The sequence below is a fragment of the Heterodontus francisci genome, chromosome 1, assembly GCF_036365525.1.
Source record: "Heterodontus francisci isolate sHetFra1 chromosome 1, sHetFra1.hap1, whole genome shotgun sequence".
Taxonomy (NCBI): Eukaryota; Metazoa; Chordata; class Chondrichthyes; order Heterodontiformes; family Heterodontidae; genus Heterodontus; species Heterodontus francisci.
In genome coordinates, this window is record NC_090371.1 from 184,530,657 (window position 1) to 184,545,642 (window position 14,986).

Here is a 14,986-nt window from a genome sequence, read left to right on the forward strand (position 1 = left end):
AAGAAGGGAGCCAGAGACCCCCTCCTCACCTGGCCATAACACTTTACTAATATTAGAAAAACCATAGGCATGCGTAAGAAGTAGTCAGAGGTCTAAAAAGCACTGGCAAATTATTTTTGATGCTTAGCATTATTCTAAGGAACTATTTCAAAAATGGACTAACAAGAAACCACTGCAATTACATCTGCAGTCAGTATCTGCAGCTCAAGGAACTTCAGCCCAAAGCTGAGCTTCAGACTCTGCAATGCATCAGGGAGGGGGAAAGTTACCAGAACACTTTGTTCCAGGAGGCAGTCACACCCTTAGGTTAGGTACTTCAGATTTGGTTTGTGGTCAGGGATAGAGAGATGTGATTATGAGTAAAGGTAGGTATGGGGATCCAGAAGGTAATACTGGAGGAGCTTCAGCCCTTGCACTTGTCCAACAGGTTTGAGGTTCTTACATCTTGAGTGGATGAGAGCAGGGACTGCAAGGAGGATAAGCAAACTGACCACAGTACCGTGGTACAGGGGCCATTCAAGTGGGCGGAGTAAAAAAGGAATGTAGTTGTAGGGGACAACATAGTTAGGGGGATAGCTACTGTTCTCTGCACCCAACAGCATGAGTCCAGAAGGCTGTTTTACCTTAATAACCTGCCTGGTGCCAGGGTTAAGGACAGCTCCTTGAGGCTGGAATGGAACTTGGAGGGGCAGGGGAAAGATCCAGTTGTCGTGGTACACTTGGGAACCAACGACATAGGAAGGACTAAGAAGAAGGTTCTGCTAAGGGAGTACGAGTGGTTAGGAGCTAAATTAAAAAGCAGAACCACAAAGGATTACTACATGAGCCACGAGCAAATTGGCATAGGGTAAATAAGATCCAAGAGTTGAACGCCTGGTCCAAAGATTTGTATGGGAAAAATGAGTTTTGATTCATGGGGCACTGGCATAGTACTGGGGAAAGAAGGAGCTGTACCGTTGGGATGGACTTCACTTGAACCGCACCGGAACCCTTGTCCAGGCGAATCGTATATAGATAGGTTGAGTGAGTGGGCAAAAATTTGGCAGATGGAATATAATATGGAATATTATATAATATGTTCTTCACATTGCCACGAAGAATAGAGAAGCAGAATATTGTTTACTTGGAGAGAGACTGCAGAATGCTGTGGTACAGAGGGACATTGGTGTCCTCGTATATGAATCACAAAAGGTTAGCACACAGGTACAGCAGGCAATTAGGAAGGCAAATTATTGGCCTTTATTGTAAGGGGGATAGAGTATAAAAGTAGGGAAGTCTTGCTACAATTGGACAGGGCATTGGTGAGATCACATCTAGAGTATTGTTTAAAGTTTGGTCTCTTTATTTAAGGACGGATATCCTTGCATTGGAGGCAATTCAGAGAAGGTTCACTAGGTTGCCTTATGAGGAAAAGTTGAGCAGGTTGGACTTATACTCAGTGGAGTTTAGAAGAATGAGAGGTGATTTTATTGAAACATATAAGATTCTGAGGGGTCTTGACAGAGTAGATGCTTAGAGGATGTTTCCCCTCGTGGGGAAAAATAGAACTAGGGGGCACAGTTTTAAAATAAGGGGTCTCTCATTTAAGACTGAGATGAGGAGGAATGTCTTCTCTCGGAGGGTCATTGGTGTTAGAAATTCTCTTCTCCATTGAGCAGTGGAGGCTGGTCATTGAATATATTCGAGGCTGAGTTAGACAGATTTTTGATTGTCAAGGGAGTCAAGGATTATGCAGGCAGGCAGGTAAATGGAGTTATGGCCACAATCAGATCAGCCATCATTGTATAGAATGACGGAGCAGGCTCGAGGGGCCAAAGGGCCTACTCCTGCTCCTATTTCTTATGTTCTCATGTTCTAAGCATTAGCAAAATGTAATCAAAGGGCCAATTGTAAACTTGAACTGTACTCTATATTTGTGCATGATCATCTTTTGCTACTAAGGCTGGTGCCTTAGGGCACAAGCCAGGTGGTTTTCCTGACTCCACACCCATCAGGATGTCAAAGGTACCATAAGAAGTTTGGTGTACTCCACACATGGTGATATCTAAACTTAAATCAGCATAACATCATATCTTCCAACTCCCCCCACATGCCACCCCCATATCCTATTCTAGAATTTACTTATTTGTCCCGTAGATGCAGATCCCCTAGTGCAGACTGCAGCACAGGATCCATCCATCTTCCTCACTGTGCACCAATATTTACTCCCATGAAGATCCCATCACTGGAGACCCAAAACTTGCTGTTTGCTCAAAATAATGCAAAAGAAAAGATACACCCTCCCCACAAAATAAACAAGGTGGAACATTCAAAGCAAGTTAGTGGGTCTTTCACATTGGTCAGGAAAGAACTAACTGATTCCTCACGGTCAAAACAGAATGACTGATATATTTCATGTGGACAGGATTCTGTGAGCAGAGCCAGGCAATCCCCTGGTTTATGATCTAAGACATCAAGAGGCCAACACATCATTGCATTATCAAACACCCACAATGGTCCTATGGCCTTTGAATCCAAGACAATCAGCCAGGAATTTGTGGAATTATGTTGGAATCTATGCGTCTGAATCCACATTTTCAGCTGAGAATATTAGAAAAAATAAATCAAGAGAGTGGAATGAGCCTAACTGAAGTATGCCTTCATGGAAAGATTTATCAAATGGGGTATGGTTTTCTATTCAAGCAAAAAAAAAACCCTTGCATTAATATTACGCCTTTCACAATCTCAGGACAAAGCACTTTATAGCCAAAGAAGTACTTTTGAAGAATATTCACTTTTGTACTGAAGGAAACATAACAGCCACTTTGTGCACAAACAGTAATGTGATAATGACCAATAATCTGTTCTTGAGAGGTTGATTCAGGGATAAATATTGGCCAGGACACCAGGGATAACTCCCTTTCTCCCTTTCTCAAAATAGTGTCTGGGGATCTATTATATTCACCTGAGAGCAGATGGGGCCTCAGTTTTAATGTCTCATCCAAAAGGTGGCACCTCTGACTCCCTCAATACAGCACTAGATTGTCAGCCTAGATATTTGTGTTCAAGTGTCTCTACAGTATGACTAGAACACACAACTTGCTAACTCAGAGGTGAGAGTGCATACAACTGAGCTATGGCTGACACAGCAGTTTCAGAATGAGATTAACCAAAAATAGCCAAGTCTCCTTTGCTCAATGGCAGCATGCTTGTCGGTAAGCCAGAAGATTGAGGATTCAAGCCCCACTCCAGAATATGAGCATATAATCTACACCAAAGTACTATGTAAACTGAGACTGCATCTGCCTTTTAGGCGGGCTCGCCAATGACGTTTCGGCCAGTGGGCGGGGCCTCCTGCCCAACAAGAAATTCCGGCCCATATCTTGAGGGACAAGGGAGGCAGGCACTAGAGGCAATGCAGAAATTAGTTTAAGATTGTTTCCTAGTGTCAATGGTCAGAACTAGTGAAAGGTAAATTTAGCACTGTGTTCAGCATGTGAAGTAGAACTCCAAATAAAGTTTTAAAGTGAATACCTTTGAATCATTTAATAACCAACTGCATGCTGCAATGGTATTATTTTAGGATCTTTCTGGATAGATGAGCTAAGATGGACTAAATGGCCTTCCTCACCTGTAATTATTTTATGATTTTGTGAACCAATCACAGTAGAAATTTAGATCAATTCAAATATCTCCAGAATTTTGATGGTGTGGTGGGGTGGGGTAGTGCTGAGTTAAGAATAACATTTCCTTGTAGATGATGTTCTCTCTTTAATATTCTGAACACTCTCAGATATGAAGTACAATCTTTTCAAATGGAAGCAATGCAACTAGTCATACATAGATGCCTCTGATTTTGCCTTTGGTCACCTTCCCGAATTCTTCTCCTGATTCCTGTTCTATGTCCAATACCCTCTCCATCTTCTGAAGTGTCTTGGGACATTTCACTACAATTAACCCCTAATCATGATAAACTCCTTACTGAAGTATACATAGGATGACCACCATGTCTCCCATCTCCTGAATGCAGGAAACAGCATGTTGTCAAACAGTGCACACATAATTCGAACGACTTGATTAGTTTAATTTCTAAGTGAAATATATTCAAGCAAGGAGGCACAACAACATGAATTGAGGTACTATGGTTCAATTGATGCGTGAGATTATTAAAGGATCATTATTGGAAGTGATTAGCTGCTAGTTTCTAGTTCCAACACACAATTCTTCATTTTCAAGAAGTGTGTGTTTCAAAATGGCATATTCCAGCAATCTCATTCAATCATAAGTTGAAAAGAAAAACACAGATAAATGTATACAATTAAAATTATATGTATTTTTATGTTTATTGAATATGTAGTTATATTTAAATAATGACTGGACTAAAATAATGAAGAAAAATAAATCAAATACTGTACTGCTGTCTCTGCAGTATTCTAAATAATTAAATTGGAAAAACAAAGTTCCTGACAAGCAAATGCTTGCACAAGGTAAACTATAAAGTCTACTAATTTTTCTCAAACACAGATATGTCCAGTGGTTTGGTTATCTATACTGGGTGGAAGATGGGTGTACTCCAAGGATTTTTTGTATGGAGAGCCTGCAGATGCTTCAATGCCACTGGGCTGACCAAGGCTGACATAAGAATATAAGAAATAGGAGCAGGTATAGGCCATTCAACCCTTTGAGCCTGCTCCACCATTCAGTGAGATCATGGCTGATCTTCTACTTCAACACCATTTTCCTGCACTATCCCCGTATCCCTTAATGTTTGTAATATGCAGAAATCTATTGATCTCAGTCTGGAACATACTCAATCTTTGAGCCTCCACATCTTCTGGGGAAGAAAATTCCAAAGATTCACCACCCTATGAGTGAAGAAATTCCTCCTCATTTCAGTCCTAAATGGCCTGCCCCTTATTCTGAGACTGTATCCCTGGTTCTAGACTCCTCAGCCAGGGGAATCATCTTTCCTGCATCTACCCTGTCGAGCCCTGTAAGAATTTTGTATGTTTGAATGAGATCACCTTGCATTTGTCTAAGTTCCATAGAATAAAGGCCCAGTCTATTTAATCTTGCCTCATAGCACAATCCCTCCATCCCAGGAATTAGTTTGGTGAACTTTCATTGCACTCCCTCTATGGCAAGTATATCTTTCCTTAAGTAAGGAGACCAAAATTGCACACAATATTCCAGGTGCGGTCTCACCAAGGATCTACATAACTGCAGTAAGACAACTTTACTCCTATACTCAAATCCTCTTGAAATCAAGGCCATCATGCCATTTTCCTTCTTAATTGCTTGCTGTACCTGCATGTTAGCTTTCAGTGAATCATGAACAAGGACACCCAAGACCCTTTGAAAGTTGAACACTTCCCAGCCTCTCACTGTTTAAGAAATACTCTGTATTTCTGTTTTTCCTACCAAAGTGGATAACTTCGCAATTCTCCACATTGTATTCCATCTGCCAAATTTTTGCCCACTCGCTTAGCCCGTTCAAGTCCCCCTGAGGCGTCTTTGCATCATCCTCACAACTCACCCTTCCACCTAGTTTTGTGTCATCTGCAAACTTGGAAAAAATTACATTTAATCCCCACATCCAAATCATTGATATAGATTGTGAATAGCTAGGGCCAAAGCACTGATCCTTGCAGTACCCCACTAGTAACAGCCCACCAAGCTGAAAAGGACACATTTATTCCTACTCTCTGTATTCTGTCTATTCACCAGTTCTCAATCCATGCCAATATATTCCCCCAATCCCATGTGCTCTAATTTTGTTTCCTAACCTCTTCTGTGGGATCTTATCAAAAGCTTTCAGAAAATCTAAATATACCACATCCACCGGTTCCCCCTTATCTATTCTGCTAATTACATCCTCAAAACACTCCAACAGGTTTATTAAGCATGATTTCCCTTTCATAAATCCATGTTGACTCTGCGCAATCCCACCATTATTTTTTAAGTGTCCTGTTATCACATTCTTTTTTTATAGATTCTAGCATTTTCCCTACAACTGATGTTAGAATAGCAGTTCTGTGGTTCCCCATTTTCTTTCTCCCTCTTTTTCTTAAATAGTGGGGTTACAATTGTCGCCTTCCAATCTGCAGGAACCATTCCAGAGTCTATAGAATTTTGAAAGATGACCACCAAAGCATCAACTATCTCTACAGTCACCTCTTTCAACATTCATGTAGATCATCAGATCCAAGGGATTTATCTATTTAAGTCCTATTAATTTCTCTGGTAATTTCCTTTTACTAATATTAATATCTTGCAGTTCCTCATTTACACTAGTCCTTTGATTCTCCATTATTTCTGGGAGGTTTTCCTCCATGAATACAGACACAAAGTGTTTTAGTTTCTCTGCCATTTCGTTATTCCCCACTATAAATTCTCCTGACTCCACTTGTAATGGACCCACATTTGTTTTTGCTAATCTTTTCCTTTTTACAGCCCTATAGAAGATTTTACAGTCCATTTTTATGTTTCTCGCTAGTTTACTATTTCTTTTTCTTGGTCCTCTTTTGTAGAATTCTAAAATGCTCCCAATCGTCAGGCTTACCACATTTTTGGCAACTTTATATGCCTTTTCCTTTGATCTAATACAGTCTTTGACTTCTTTCGTTAGCCACGGTTGGAACACTTTCCAGGCTGGATTTTTGTGCATTAAAAGAATGTATTTTTGTTGTAAACTATGTATTAGTTCTTTAACTGTTAGCTATTGCCTGTCTACCATCATAATTTTTAACGTAATTTCCCAATTCACTGTTGCCAATTTGCCCCTCATACCTTCATAGTTTCCTTTGCTTAGATTTAAGACCCTAGTTTCTGATTGAACGGCGTCACTTTCAAACTTAATGTAAAATTCTATCATATTATGGCTAGTCTTTCCTAAAAGCCCATTTACAACAAGATTATTAATTATCCCTTTTTATTGCACAATACTAGATCTAAAATAGCCCATTCCCTCGTTGGTTGCTCAACGTACTGCTCTAGAAAACCATCTTGCATATATTCCAAGAATTCATCTTCCACAACATTAGTACTAATTAGGTTTACCCAGCCTATATGTAGATTGAAATCCCCCATGATGACTGTATTATCCTTGTTACACACAGATCTAAATTCCTGATTTATACTGTGATTTACATTACCACTGCTGTTTGGTGGCCTATAAACAACTCTCACCATTATTTTCTGCTCCTTGCTGTTTCTTAGTTCCACCCAAACTGATTCTACTTGCTCTTTGGAACTAAGGTCATCTCTCACTACAGTACTAACACCCTCTTTAATTAACAGAGTTACCCCACCACCTTTTCCCAGCCTCTTGGCCTTTCCGAATATCGCGTATCTTTGGATATTCAGGTTCCAGCTTTGGTTACCTTGTAGCCACATCTCTGTAATGGATATTAGGTCATACATATGGATTTCTATTTGAGCTGACAATTCATCTGTTTTATTGCGAATGCTGCAGGCATTCAGATACAGACCCCTTAATTCAGTTTTCTTACTGTTTTTGTGAACTCTGGCCCTATCTGCTGGCAAACTCTTAAGTTTGTAACCACTGTTCCTTCCTGCAATATTCTGTTTATCATTATCTTTATTGCTACCTTTATCTATTTCCTTGTCATTTCCCTTTAATTTACTCAATCTTCCCCTACATGATCCCTTCCCCCCTCTATTTAGTTTAAAGCAGTCTCTACTTCCCTAGTTATATGACTCGCTAGCACACTGGTCCCAGCACAGCTCAGGTGAAGTCCGTCCCAATGCTGCAGCCCCACTTTCCCAAGTACTAGTGCCAGTGGCCCACGAATCGGAACCCACTTCTCCCACACCAATCTTTGAACCGCGCATTCATCTCGCTAATCTTATGTACCTTACATTTTCATGTGGCTCAGGTAATAATCCAGAGATTATTACCTGTGAGGGTTTGCTTCTTAATTTAGTGCCTAGCTCCTCATACTCCCTATGCAGAACCTCTTTTCTTGTCCTATTGGTACCCACATGGATCATGACAACTGGATCCTCCCCCTCCCATTGCAAGTTTCTCTCCAGCCCTGAGCCGATTTCCCAAACCCTGGCACCAGGTAGACAACACAGCCTTCTGGATTCTCACTCTCGGCTGCAGAGAACAGTGTCTATCTCCCTGACTATACTGTCCTCGACTACCACTACATTCCTTTTAACTCCCTCCACTTGAATGGTTTCCTGTAATATGGTGCCATGGTCAGTCTGCTTATCCACATGACAGCCCTTGCTCTTGTCCACACAAGTTGCAAGGACTTCGAACTTATTGCTCAATTGCAAGGACTGAGGCTCCTCCACTCCTACCTTCTTGATCCCCTTACCTGCATGACTCACAGTCACATGCTCCTGTCCCTGACCACTTACCAAATCAGACGACACTATCCTAAGGGGTGTGACTGCCTTCTGGAATAAAGTGTCCAGGTAACTTTCCCCCTCCCTGATGCATCGCAGTGTCTGTAGCTCGGCCTGCAGCTCACTGACTCTATGCTGAAGCTCCTCAAGCCGCAGATACTTATTGCAGATGTGTTTGCCATGGATCACACTGGCATCCACCAGCTCCCACATACTGCAGCTGCAACACATCACCTGCCCTGCCATCTTTATAATGTGCTAATGAATTTATTTTTCTTTCTTCATTTATAATTAATATACCCCACAACTACTAAGCCCTGCTTCTAGTAAGTTTTACTATAGCTGGCAAACCTTACTACAACTAAGAAAACCTTACCAATAAATCACCTGAGTCTCAGAAGATTCTTATGGTTACTATTTCAATTGATGTTATACTAACCCCAATTAGAATTCCTTAGTTTAAATAAGAGAAAAAGAGAAAATGTTTACCAACCAATTACTTACCTTCTATGCTGGAACACCACACGTCAATTCCTCTTTCCCCCTCTGCACTGAATTCCCACATGAACCAAATTCCCACCTTCACATTCTGACTATGTCTCATTCAGGCAAAGTCTCCACTCTGTGCACCCTTCACATTTGTAAGAGGGGCTTGGAAACTTTTAACATTGACACCGCCAGCTGTGCAACACTGGAGGACTGTGCTGCATCAAGAAACCAAAATCTGGAGAGGTGACTGCGAGAGAAGCAAAAAGAAGATAGCACATGAGGCTTCAAGAGTTAATACTGTGGGGACTTCATCACCTGGTCCTCTGAGATACCTGCACCATCTGCAGCAAGGGCTGTCACTTTAAAATTGGACTCTTTATCCACTGATGATGATTAGCAAAGTAACCAGAATGCTTTGGCTCTTACAGCATCATCTTTTGAGATGGATTGTTTTCATCAATCAAAATATAAAGCGATCTGTAAGAGATAATATCAGGATATGCAAGAGGATTGCAAGTTAATAAGTACCAGACAACCATAAACTTTTTAAGATACTTTAAGAATAGACTTTTAAAAAGTCAATGTATGCATTAAAATTTAATACGTTGAAATGCCATTGCTGAATTTTAAAACCACAAATGCAGATTGTGTTACTGTTTATTTATTTGCATTGTGTAGTTTCTATTTCAGCTTCCAGCTATATTTACCTTGTTTAGTGTTGTTCTGTCTGGGATTGAACAGCAATTCACAGCATATATGTTGCAGAACTGTCTGATTCCATATACCACAAAACTGATTGTAAGTTAAATGGAGTCTGGGTGACTGGAGCAAATTGAAGGTTACAAGATTTAGGTTTTGCTCCATGAAACCTGCTAATTTAGGTTAAGGATAATACAAGGTTATGGCAACATTCATCCAATCCCACGTGTAGAATAACACATAATAGCTTTATATCCTTTGGTTTCTGCATAAATTAAAATTGTGGCATGCATATTTCCTACATGGTACCCAACTTTGTATACCACATACAGATGAAGCACAAGTAGCCCAGGATATGGTCTGTTTGCTTGAAGATATTTAAACACAGGCCTATAAGGAACAATCTATAGAAAACATTGCAGAAATGTCTCACTTCCTTAGATTTGATTATATAGCACCAAGGGTGACAAAGGCACATTAGAAACAAAGTGAGTATCCTTTCCACAATATAAATTCAGATTTACTTATGATATGACACCGGCTGTCTATATCAAGAAATGCGAGATTTTTGAGTAGGATGAATTACAAACTCTTAAACATGGAGCTGTGGTTATCATTCAAAGTAAAATACGTCAAGTAGGTTGTATTTTTAAACTGAAATGATCAAATGTCTCTTCAAATAAGCAAGATTTTGACAGGCCTGACAACATATTGCCAAAACTATTTATGTTCAGCACTTGCCTCGCATTACTGTTTGTGTCTGCTTCCAGTGCTTGATGAATGCTCCATTTATTTGATAGTGCTGCGACTGATGGCAGTTATAATTTTAGCACCAATATTGTGATATAAGTGAGATACTAGCCGTCTCTGCATGCTCCAAGACCTATCTAATGGGAAGGATAATGTCACCACAATATAAATACTGCCACTAGAGGGAAAGATCTTTTTTTTCTGGTTGCTCAGCAGCTCAGCCTGCCGACAGAGGCTAGAAATATAGATTTTTGATTGCTGATGAATGCAAAACTTTCCCAGCCATTGGGGAAGGTATGGTGGTAACAGAAATACTTATGATTCATAACTGAACACTGAGTTTACTCATTGGCTCAGTGAATTTATCCAGTAAGTAGGTGAGCCATGCAGAACCGGAAGTCTCCAGGTTTTAGCTCCAAGCTCTGCTGTTAGCTGATCTTAGCAGCTTGGGAGTGCTTTAATTTGCATAAGGCTCTTGTGTCAGGGAGAGAAAATCAGCTCAGGATCCCATTCCCCCAGTAACCTCCACTGGAAGTGTATGCGTATGAAACTTAGAACCATAGACGTTTACAGAACAGCAGGAGCCCATTCTGCCCATTGTTGCTATGCTAGCTCTTTGCTAAACCAATCAAAAACTAATCCAATTGCCTGTGTATGGCTCTATATCCTCCTCTGCTTCAAATATTTATCCAATTTTCCCTTAAGGAGTTGCACATGGACTTTGTCTGAACTGCATCTTGCCGCAAAGCATTTGTTACTTCAAACAACTCTCCATGCAAATAAATTTCTGTCAGCCTCTCTCCTCACTATCAGTGACATTTCTAAATTGTTACTGCTTTATCCCTGATTCCCCAGTCAGAGGAAAGACCTTTTCCCCATGGAGTCTATCAGACCTTCCACAATTTTAAAAACCTTTCAATTAAATCTCGTCTTAGCCTTTTCTGCTCCAGTGGATTTTTTCAATATCTCTCTTAATTATAGTTATCCATCCGTAGTTATGGTTAGAGTTACGCTCTAAGTGCATTTTCTGTAATGCGACACCCACAGTATAACTGCGGTCGAACCAGTGTTTGACACAAAAACAAGAAATGCTGGATTCACTCAGCAGGTCTGGCAGCATCTGTGGAAAGAGAAGCAGAGTTAACGTTTCGGGTCAGTGACCCTTCTTCGGAACAGTGTTTGACTGTGATGTCCTCCATTGTCAGATAACACGTTGACATTCAAAGTTAAGTCTCACACGTGAATAATTGCTAATGTGACCAGGTTCTGGAGGAGAACAACTGGGACTTAGGGAATCAACCAACAATGAATACTTTCAGGAGAGAAGAATATTGGTGAGGGAAAGAAAACTCATATTTGACAATTTACATGTTCTTTCGAGTGCTGTGCAAATTGTTTAGATCATATAAGCACGGCAGATTAGATATTACACGCAATTTAGGGTACATTACAGAATGGCTGTTTCTGAACTATAAATACTGCATTTTTAAGATACCAGCTTTACTGTTGCAGTATCACAAACGCTCTCCTGGCAAGCTCGTCCGGGTGTTTACTAGCGTTAGGCCATAAAAATAATTATATTGTGCAAGAAGTAGCTCACAGTCTGCTAAAGAGAACTGGGAAACATTAAAAGGCTGCTGGAAATAAATTATTCTGGCGCTGATGTCTTCTTACTGTTGAATGCTTTCATAATTGTAAGTTATAGGTGGCAGTTGTTTTCAGCAATGGCGAAGTAACCTCATGGGCTATTTGCTTCTGACAAGAAAAGCGAGAGCACATCAGTCAGACAGACCGTGCAACCTGGAATTTTGATAAGAAAGCTCATTCATGATGCAAGCATGTGTATTTTAATGCTGGAGTTCTACAATTCTAACAACGTTTATATCCATCGGTGAAGTGCAAATATTTGCAGCTTCTGGTGACTCGCATCACGATGGAATTCATGGGTCAGGTCCAAGCAGCTCGATTTACCCATATAACGCAGCGCATCTGTTTATTGCACCTGTGTATACACAGACAACTAAAACATGCGTTTTGTATCCACCAGTGTGCTCTTTCTGCTCCCGTTGTTCCTGCTCCTCCTTGTAGTACTCAGTTTTATATATGAGGGTAGCAATGCCTTCTTTGGGAGTACCCCCCAAAATTTGTTTTGTGCATCGATTTTTTTTTCAGGGTTGTGTGTAATTTAGAATGCATTCCTCTTGGCAAAATCACTTGGGTTGGGCGCTGTTGATGCCTGTAGTTTCAGTGGGTTGAATGCGTGTCTATACAATGTCACATCTCGACAACTTGCCTCGTATAACGAGTAGCGAAAGGTTATAGTTAGTGTTTACTGCCCGGAGCATAACTGAAAATTCTTGTTTGTAAAACTGTCATCTTAATAATTGACAGTATAGATTGCAAGAGCAGCAACTTGCTTTATTTAATACTCCTCATAGAATGAAAGAATTTCACCACCTCATGACCTCCCAAAGCGCTCCAGAGGCAGTGAAGTACTGTTGTAATGGAGGAAACGCTGCAGCCGATTTGTGCACAGCAAGGTCCCTCAAAGAGCAGTGAGATAAATGACCAGATAATTTGTTTTAGTGATGTTGGTTGAGAGATAAATATTGGCCAGGACACTGGGAAGAACTCCCCTGCTCTGTGAAATGCTGTTGTAAAATCTTTAGTGTCCATTTGAGAAGGCAGACCTGCCTCAGTTTAATATCTCACCCAAAAGATAGCAAGGTTAACAATGCAGTGTTCCCTCAGTACTGCAGTCAAGTGTCAGCATGGATTATGTGCTCGGGTTTCTCGAGTAGGACTGGAACTCACACCCTCTGACTCAAAGAGGAGAGTGCTAGCACTGAACCAAGGCTGAAACTGTGGGCAGGAAGAGAGCTTGGGGTGCTTTGCAATAGGAGCAATGGGGTAGGTGAATGCCCAACCTGAGGATGGCTGAGATGGGATCTAAAGACACGGTGCAAGAGGGAGATTTATCAAGAGATTTTTGAAAGCAGAGAAGACTGACAGGACAGAGGGAAGTGGTTTGAGAATCCGGCGGCAGTAATGTAGTTGCTAAACACACGGCCACCTATGGTACAGCAGAGGGGAGAAGTTTAGTGTTAGTTTGGAGGATATGTGTAGGCAGGTAAGGCAGGAGGAGATCATTAAGGTAAGATGGCCATACAGTGCCTTGAAAACAAAGACCAGAATTTTGAACTTCACACTATATGGGTGGTGTTTGGAGGTGAAATTGTGATGGGATTGTGCCTTTATTGTGGTGAAGGCTTAGCAGAGGTAAATGTTCTTTCAGTTTATCATTCTCTATTTTACAACTGTAAAAAAGTAGTGCTGGATTGTTTTACTAAATTGTAATACAACCGTAGCAAAAAATGTAATTTTCTTTGTTTATCGGAGCAATGCCACAAGGGGATGTGCTTTTTTGAAAAAAACACTCATCTGAGTTATTAATCTCAGGTTGAGCGACCAGATCATATCTCTGTCTTTTTTTAATGCTTGTCTTGGGAGGAAAGTGAATGAAACTGGAATAGTATTTCTGTGGGGGTTGTGGGGTGAGTTGTGAGGGTGGGAGGGGGTATGGGTGGTGAACAAAGTCTGTTACTTTGATTGTAAATCAGGCTTGACTTCAGGCAAAGGTGTGAGAGCTGCCTTCAGACCAGAGAACTATTGAAATAACAATGACACCTACCAGACTAACAGCGACTGGCTGCTTGCTCTTCAGATTCTTATTACTGGAGCTCCAAGCGGGAAAAATTATGCCCCACAGTGCTAACAGGAGACAGTGTACATATAATCTCTTCTGTGCCCAAAGTGTAAGAGAGTAATGAAATAAAAATCTGGAACTCTGTGCTCCAAAATGCTGTTGAGGCTCGGTCAATTGAAAATTTCAAATTTCAGATTGATAAATTTTTGCTGGGTAAGGGTATTAAGGGATAAAGAGTGGTTCAAGAGTTCACCTACCTAGGCTCAACTATCACCAGTAACCTGTCTCTCGATGCAGAAATCAACAAGCGCATGGGAAAGGCTTCCACTACTATGTCCAGACTGGCCAAGAGAGTGTGGGAAAATGGCGCACTGACACGGAACACAAACGTCCGTGTATCAAGTGTATCAAGCCTGTGTCCTCAGTACCTTGCTCTATGGCAGTGAGGCCTGGACAATGTATGTCAGCCAAGAGCGACGTCTCAATTCATTCCATCTTCGCTGCATCTGGGAAATCCTTGGCATCAGGTGGCAGGACCGTAACTCCAATACAGAAGTCCTCAAGGTGGCCAACATCCCCAGCTTATACACCCTACTGAGCCAGCGGCGCTTGATATGTCTTGGCCACGTGAGCCGCATGGAAGATGGCAGGATCCCCAATGACACATTGTACAGCGAGCTTGGCACTGGTATCAGACCCATCAGCCGTCCATGTCTCCACTTTAAAGACATCTGCAAATGCGACATGAAGTCCTGTGACATTGATCACAAGTCGTGGGAGTCAGTTGCCAGCGATCACCAGAGCTGGCGGGCAGCCATAAAGGTGGGGCTAAAGTGTGGCGAGTCGAAGAGACTTAGCAGTTGGCAGGAAAAAAGACAGAAGCGCAAGGGGTGAGCCAACTGTGTAACAGCTCCAACAACCAATTTTATCTGCAGCACCTGTGGAAGAGTCTGTGACTCTAGAATTGGCCTTTATAGCCACTCC